Source organism: Sciurus carolinensis, chromosome 2, assembly GCF_902686445.1.
Source record: "Sciurus carolinensis chromosome 2, mSciCar1.2, whole genome shotgun sequence".
Taxonomy (NCBI): domain Eukaryota; kingdom Metazoa; phylum Chordata; class Mammalia; order Rodentia; family Sciuridae; genus Sciurus; species Sciurus carolinensis.
The window spans coordinates 191,648,685-191,656,675 of record NC_062214.1 but is presented as its reverse complement, the minus strand read 5'-3'; the positions used below and the strand labels follow the sequence as shown (position 1 = coordinate 191,656,675).

The 7,991-nt window shown below is 53.4% G+C and overlaps 1 long non-coding RNA gene across 1 annotated transcript in view; it reads right to left on the bottom strand.

The window, feature by feature from the left end:
- Positions 1–4,508: 4,508 nt before the first annotated feature.
- Positions 4,509–7,991, bottom strand: part of LOC124977290 (uncharacterized) — a 44,296-nt gene continuing 40,813 nt past the window's right edge. Inside the window, exon 3 of the long non-coding RNA XR_007107134.1 lies at positions 4,509–6,796. This is a non-coding gene — a long non-coding RNA (uncharacterized LOC124977290). The remainder of the gene's footprint in view (positions 6,797–7,991) is intronic.

Sequence of the window (7,991 nt, the reverse complement as noted above, 5' to 3'; positions counted from 1 at the left end):
GGAAGGGGGTGACAGTGCCCGGGGGGAGGGGCGGCTGTTCTGACCGGGCTGCCTGGATGAGTCTCTTCCGGAACTGACCAAGGGGTCAGGCATGCCAACCACGTGTGGACTCCAGTGAGCTTCAGTGACCCACCAATGTCGATCCTGGGATATGCAGGTTTGTGCAGATATGCCCCAAGGCAGCCTTCAGGCTGGTGGTCTCAGAGGGAGAGAGGGACAGGACACATCTCAGCAGCTCTGATTTGTGGCTGGTCTGGGATGATGGGTCAGTCATGCCTTTGGTCTTCCACAGTAGAAGTGGTCACTTTCTGGTTGAGAGAAAGATGGTGGCTTGGGGATAAGGGAGAGAGGAAGAGCAGACCTTGGATCTTGCCAGAGTTAGGGCTGACTCGCTTCTCTGATTGTTCTTTGATTCCTTTAGTCCCAGTGAGACCAGATTAGCAAAACACACTGTCTTTTTACTTATCACCAAGTAAGTGCTGAGGACTACTCAGCCAATGCCCACACCTTCCTGCTCCTGGCTGGGAGGCGGCGGTCTCCATTGCCCGAACAGGATGTAGATGGGTGCTGTCCAACTGGTGAGTAGGGGCCACAACAGAGTCGGTCGCCAGCTTTGAAGCCAAGTCTCCAGGTCCCTGGCAGGCTGCTGACCCAACTGGTAGTGTGATGACCTGCAATGGCTCCTGGAGTCATCCAATCCAGACTCTGATCACATTCTGGAAGTTTTCCTATTGTTCTCTAATAGAAGTGGGAAAAGCGAAGAAGCCTACCTCTTAACCATCTTGGAGAAAATTGGTGGATATTACATGACCTTGTTTCTCATGGCAACAGGCGCTCATCTTCTGGAAGAGTGTTGTGGTTTTGTGTCATGTTTATGAACAAGAAAAAATATGAACAGTCTGTTCATGCCATCTGCTTCCCTTGGAAGGGAAGAATCGTCACGCAGTGGCGTCCGAGGGACTTCCAGCCCAGAGAGGCTTTCTGTAGGTGTGCCATCAAGGGTCCTGCCTTTAGGGAGGTGGAGTTGTGGGGTCTTCCAGGAGAGCTGGCTCAGAAGAGGATTCAGGACTTGGTCCCTGGACTTTTCGATTTCCAATGGGAGGCATTATCACTGCCAGTCTTGGCTGTAGAAATAGCTATTAGGAAAGTGCCTAGGTGGTTAACAGGGTTGATTCTGTGGAGAAGAGTGAGGGGAGGTGGGGGTCTTCCTGACGTCAGAGTGCAGTGGATGGAAAGACCCCTGGGCTAAGCATGGTGGTGGTGGTGTTCAAGGGAGAGAAAGAGGGCTGAGGCCCTGGGTTTAGAGGTGAGCAGAGGAGACAGGAGTGATAGAGGGAGGGGGGCCCAGGATCGGGAAGAAGAGAAAGGAGAGAGAGGGAGAAAGAGAGGCGGGAGGGAGAGGGAGAAGGAGAGGAGAGAGACAGTGAGCGACCAACTAGCGGGAGTCTTTTGCTCGATTTGACGCACCTGTCTGTCATGTGCACAGGGATGCCCCCAATAGCACCCGCAGGCTCCCGGGCACTCTGCTGGGAACTCCCTCTGTGTTGTCTCATTTCATTCTATCACGGCCCCTGACCCAGAGGGCCTCACCTTCCTAGAGATGAGGAAACCCAAGTGACAAAAGTGACCCATGCAACCACCAGAATGCTGGGGTCCAGAGTCAGTCTCCTGGCCCAGGTGGGCTCCCTGGGATCCATCTGGATCCATGGCTCCAAATATGCCCAAACATTTGGAGACTCCCAGCAGGTCCCACTCCAGGGCTGCCAGCCTGGGGTCGGATGGCCGGGATCACCCGGGTGTGTGTTGCCAAGGGGCACCCCAACTATGGGCTGAGTTTGGGAAACAGGGATCTACCAACCTTACAGCTTTTTGCAAATGACCCCTGAGACCACTTTAAGCAATCCTGGGGGAGGCCAGGGTAGTACTTGGGACACTTTAAAAAGCAAGACTGGATTATGGCAAAACACTGACAAGAAAGAACCACACGGCCCGACGGTAAGAAAGCAGGGAACTCTGAATGGCGTACCCAAAAGGAAGCCCAGGCAGACACTGCCATGGGCATGGGAGCATGCCCAGAACTGCTGACGAGAAAGCTACCTGGGAGCAGCGTCCGCAGCATCAGGCCACGATTGCAAATCACACTATGGGGTCAGGGTGTCCATTCAAGGATGTCATCTCGATTGCCTTTGGACTCCGCACTGACAGAAAATGGGGTGCTGTCTACTGTAAAATGACAGGGGCAGCGAAGGAAAGTGTGCCTGCCAAAAGTTTAAGATGTGGAGAATGGTCTCACCAAACAGATGCACAAGCCACACTCTGATTCACACACTGAGCAGTGGCTGCCTCTAGGTGGTGAGATCTTGGGATGAGCTTCGTTTTAAAAAAGGGTTTGTATAGAATTTTTTAAAAATTGCAATTTTTTTTTTTTTTTTTTGGAACCAGCAATTGAACCCAGGGGTACTTAACCACTGAGCCACATCTCCAGGCCTTTTTAAAAATTTTATTAAGAGATAAGGCCTTGCTAAATTGCTGAGGCTGGCTTTGAACTCGGAATCCCCCTGCCTCAACCTCCTGAGCCACTGGATTATATGCATGCACTACCATACCCAGCTTAAAATTATAATTCTCTTCCGCCTGTGATTAGGTGTGTGTGATTTACAGAAAGGCAAGTGTAGGACAGAGTTGGTCAACTTCCCCCTTTTGTGGCCACTGTGAGGTGTCCTCGACCTCCCTGCAGGAGAGGGCACCCTGCACGTTGGAGGAACCAGGCCAGAAGAGGCCCCAAGGCTTTGTGCCTCGGACTTGGGGACCACATGCCTGCAGGCTGAGGATTCTCGAGAAACATAGAAACAGTCAACAGGACAACCTTGCAGTCCATCATGAACTAGGAGCTTTATTTTTATTATTTTTTTAGACCTCAATAAAGCATGACTCTTGAGCTTTGTGTTTGGGACTTCATTCAGTTGGGTCCCAGTTGCCTTATGGGTTAAAACAAGAGAAAAAACGATCTTAGGAGAAGGGTATCTCTGCCCCACCCCCTCCCATCCTGTAGAAGCTGTGTGATCCTCAGACCCTGCTCTTCTTCACAGGGTCCCGATCCCTCGTGATGAACTTGAAAGTCCTTGGCATCCTCTCCCTGCCACTGAGCCTCAGGCCTGTGAGGCTCTTTCCCCGGGATTTAAATATCACTCTATGGCTGCAGAGGTGGAGGCCAGGGTACCTGCAACCCAGATGAGTCAACTCACCATTCTGGGTTGCACCTTCTGCATCAGTTAAATGAGATGGAAATACCTACAGAAGGGGATGTGGGGGCAAATAAATGAGATCAGGGACCTGAAAACTCCTGCAGCACCTTCCAGACAGTGTCCGACTGCCTTCACGTAGCTACTGGAGCTCACTGTTCCCCGGGCACTTACCGTGAGCCAGGCCAGGTGCCCGTAGCTCGGGATGCTCTGTCACCGTGAACCTCAAAGCTCTTCAAGGCTCTCCACGTTGGTATGGTGCCTGCAGTCACTTGAGTCTCAAGAGGCAGAGATGGGACCAGGATCAGATGGCTTCCGGCCACAGGACAACGCCCTGCTGGTCAAGGCCACTATACTGCATACACAGCCAGTCGCGTGCCCGCACTGTCCCCCCCACACACTGCAGGATCTGGGGCTTTCTGAGTGGCTTTCCTGGAGTTGAAGTGAGAGGCATCAGTTCAGCCACACTCCTTGGGTCAGCTGGACCGTGGTGAAGAAGTGGCAGGTTTGAGGGGAACTAAGTGTTGTGAGACCCAGCTAGCCAGCCCGCTCCAGCAGGTCAAAGCCACAGCTGTGGCCCGCGGGTACTGGCGTTTGCACCTGTAGGGAGCTCTTCCTCTGCTGTGCCAGCTGTGTGGCTGCAGGGAAGTCCATTCACCTCCCAGAGCCTTTTTCTTTATCTCACAACAGGAGAAAAAGTGCACAGGTCTGGTGGGATCGTCTTGTGCCCCACAGCAGCATGCTAGGCATGGGAATGGAGCCCAGGTTGCTACGTGTTGCCCTAGTTGGTCAAGGCCAGGCGGGGCTCAGGGAGAGGCTGCAGCTGGTGGCCAGCCCTTCCTGGGCAGCCTCTCTCTCCAACTCTCCTCACAAGGGCTTCAGATCTGAGGAGGCCGAGAGTCCTGCGTTCCTGCTCCCTGTGGAACGAGACCTGAAATAAGACCCATGCGTCAGGGGTAAGGCTGCCCCTGCTGGGCTTGGCACCGCACTGCGGGCCGTCTTTCCAGGCTGTGGATCAGGACCACCCGGAAGAACCACCAGGGAGCTATTCTGAGGATCGCAAAGGCAGTCGTTCCCCTCAATAAATTCCAAATTAGCACACTTGAAGAAAATCACTGGGGTTTCTACGTCCAAACCAAAGCACTGTGCTAACAGAATCACATTCAAGTTTTTTTTTTTTTTTTTTAAACTAAAATAAAAAATAGAACTAGGTAAAGGAAACTGGAAGCAAAGAAAAAGGACACTGGTAGTTTTTTCCATTGCACCTTTATTGTTTATCTGTTCACTGTTGGGAATCACATGGTCTTTCCAGAATCACACACCGGTCAGAGAGGCCCTCTCCCCGACAGTTCTGGTTTTTCTAACCAGCCTTGTGTCCTAATTTGTGGGATCCCAGGGGCTGTTTACTTTTACCGGGAGGGGAAGGGAGGTGTGCAGAGCTGGACCTCAGCGAAAGGATGGGCTTCCGAGCCTGACTCTCCTGGGCCCTCCTCTCCGCCATGTCCTATCCTCCAGCCGTCCGGCCCTCGCTGAGCTGAGGAACCAGACAGAGGGGGTCGGAGTCCTGACTGCTCCCTGGCCATGAAGTCTCGGGGACTTCTCCGGATCTCTCTCTTCCTCTATGACACGGGGGAAAGCCTACCTCTTTCACAGGGCTACTCCGAGGATTCCTCGACTCGTGTACAAAAGGCCTGGCAGACAGTATGGCCTATGTACACCTTAGCTTCCTTCCTTCTGGAGAAGACAAGATATATGGTCAATTAGTGTCAGGACCAGGGGCTCAGGGGCATTTGCTTTCCCTTAGCAGAGCCCAAGAAATGACTCTCTAAGGGTGGAATTTCAGGAAGGAGGGACAGATGGGAGGCAGAGACCTCCTTGGCATCATTTGAACCCAACCAGGCAGACTGCTGCTTCCCCTGCCCACCAGCAGAAAGCATTCTGACCCTCACTTTAAGGCCACACCACTGCAGGCAGGCAACGGCTCACCGCAGGGAACCAGGAGAGGGTTCTGTTACTGCACCCACCCCTGCCAGGGAGGAAGTGGCTTCGGTAGGCGTAAATCAAGAACTTCACACAGCAACCCCTTAGGGCAATCACTGAACCCCCTCCCACTGCCCTTGAAAGGTCGCTGTCACAAGGTGTCCTCGCAGTGGGTTAGGGTGGGTGTCATTTACACCCGCCAGCTTCGAAGAGGACCCCGGAGTCTCGCTAGGGCAAGACTCGTGGGCCCAATGTTGAGCCCCACCCCCGCTCTTCCCACCGCTCAGTCCCAGAAATCAAAACCTGGTAAACAAATGGTTACGAGGATGGAATAATAATGCTGCCAGTGAGGCACCGGAAGATTCTGTCCCATAGTTGATCTGCAATTATAGCCACACTCTTCTTGCTCAAGGGTAGTTCTTTAAAATCTCTTTACAGCTGATTGATCACTCGGCCAAGGTTCATGCATAATTCTCGGTACGGATAGGGTGCATCTATGGCCTGCATGCCCACGATCGTATTATATCTCCAGTACAACGAAAAGTCGCTCAACGGACACTCTTACGACATGCGCCAACAAAGACCATGGCTGGTAGTATGGAAAATGTCCTCCTGACCAGAGAGAGGGGTGGGGTGGGGCGGGGGCTGGTGAGTGCAAAGGTGAAAGACAACATGAGACAAGAGGACCCGAACGGAGACCGAAAAGAACGTTTGCAGTTGGGGAACAAAGCAGTTAAAAGCAAGGAAGCACTATGGATCCGGAAGTGCCTCTCCAAATATTTGGTTCATGCTAAAAAATAGAGCACATTTATTAAAAATATATATTTATAAACCTTGATATGAACAGATACACACATCAAGCCAATGAAAAAAAGAAAAATAAGTCATCTCCGCGGTATCAAATAGTTAGACCTCCTGATGAATGGGATGCCCGTCCGAGGCCTGCCCCTGTGGTCTACTGCACTCGACCGCTCATCGAGATCCAACGAAATGCTTGTCCAGGGAGACGCGCGGCTGAGCTGCGCCTGCCCCGCTCATCTTTCCCAACACGGCGTCGTCAGCGATCCGGGATGATGAATTTCCGCACCCATCCGCTCGCCGCCGGTACTGCAGGCTGGTCTTCCAAGCCTCCCTCTGGGCCCCCTGCCAAAGACGCTGAGTTCCTTGTGGCGTGAATGAGTTTTGTTGGGTTCATTGTGCTTTAGTGTCTGCTTCTTGCAGCAGGATCGGTTTATTTTGTGACCTTTTGTAAAGTCCAAGGGTGCATTTGATGGAGCGGTGAGTGTTGGACAAGCTTCCTGTCCTCACGGCCTCTGGTCACTGACCTGTGAACACACAGGGCTCCCGTCTCACGGCCATCCCGAGGCGCCGAGGGCACTCCAGAAAACTCACAGGGTGGTGTATATGTAGACGAAGATGATGACGATGAGGTTCAGGATGGTCCCGATGATGCCCAGCATGGCCAGGACGCTCTCCTCTTTACTCTCTTTCTCTTGGCCTCCTCTGTCTTCGTCATTTCCACTGGTGATTACCATCGTGGTTGCAAATGTCTTTATCTTCCGCGCCAGGCTAACCTGTATGTGGAGAAAGGCAGCACACAGGTTATCATTCCCCAGCACCCTCCACACGGCCGGGCGGGATGCAGGGCCGGCGAGCTCAGGCTGCCGGTGAGACCGGAGCAGGGCGACCGAGGGCACATCCACCGAGCCCAGCTTGGAGACCGTGCTCTTGGCCACTGAGAGACGGCAGAACGTGGCTTACGGACCTGGGGGTGAGTGTTCTGACACTGGGGTGACTGTGGAGCCTGTCTTGTTCCCTTTTCTCGACATGGAAACTGGAAAGCTACCCAGCAGTCAAACTGAAACTCAGGAGCTCCCCACTACAGCGAGAAGGTCACACACTCTCGCCTGCCGTGTCCCCGCCATGGAATGTGCTGTCTTGTGTGCTCAGGAAGGGTGCAGAGGTGTCCCTGTCACCCATTCTGGAATATGGCACGATATGGGCAGGGGCAGGCCAGACCCAAGGGAAGCGATCCATTGAGCCCAGAGAGGCTGTCAGAGGCCCAAGCGCAGCACAGAAGAGGCGGCTCCAGGAGAGACTCTCTCGGCCGCTGGTGGGATCAGGTACCGTCGTTCTGGAAAGTGTGCTGGCTCTCCCAAGAAGTGAAGAGATGCATGTGCTACACCCAAGAGGTGGCTTTGCTGCTGCACACCTGGAGACGTGGCGGGAAAGCTCCTCCCAGGTCACCTGCCATAGCAGAGGACCGGGAGCTACCCGGTGGGCACTCAGAGCTGAGCAGAAGCCACCTGGCTTTACCACGAGGGACTGTTCCACAACAGCGAGATGGATGAGCTGCGGCCACCCAGGACAGCGGGAGGAAGCCCAGACCCCAGGGCAAAAGCACCCCCAGCAGAGCCCGAGTCAACTCAGGAAGGCCCAGGGCAGAGCCAGGGCACACTGCGGTGGACTTTGAGCTTTGTGCAAATCAAAGGAGGATAAACACACAATCCGGGAGTGAGTGGCTTCCTCCAGGCAGAAGCTCAGGGGTGCTCTGGGGACACCAGTGGCCTTCAAAGACACCAGTCGCCTTCCACCTGCTAAGCTGGGTGAGGGCGCTTGGGTGCTCCTTGTTATTTTAAACTGCAAGCAGGCTTTGGCTTCTCTTTTGTGTGTCTGATATATTTTGCAATCACCAAAATTAGTTTTTATTTTTCAAGGTAGTTAATGTGTCCATCCAGGCTGTGTGGTGGGCAGTCGGAGCCTCTTTTT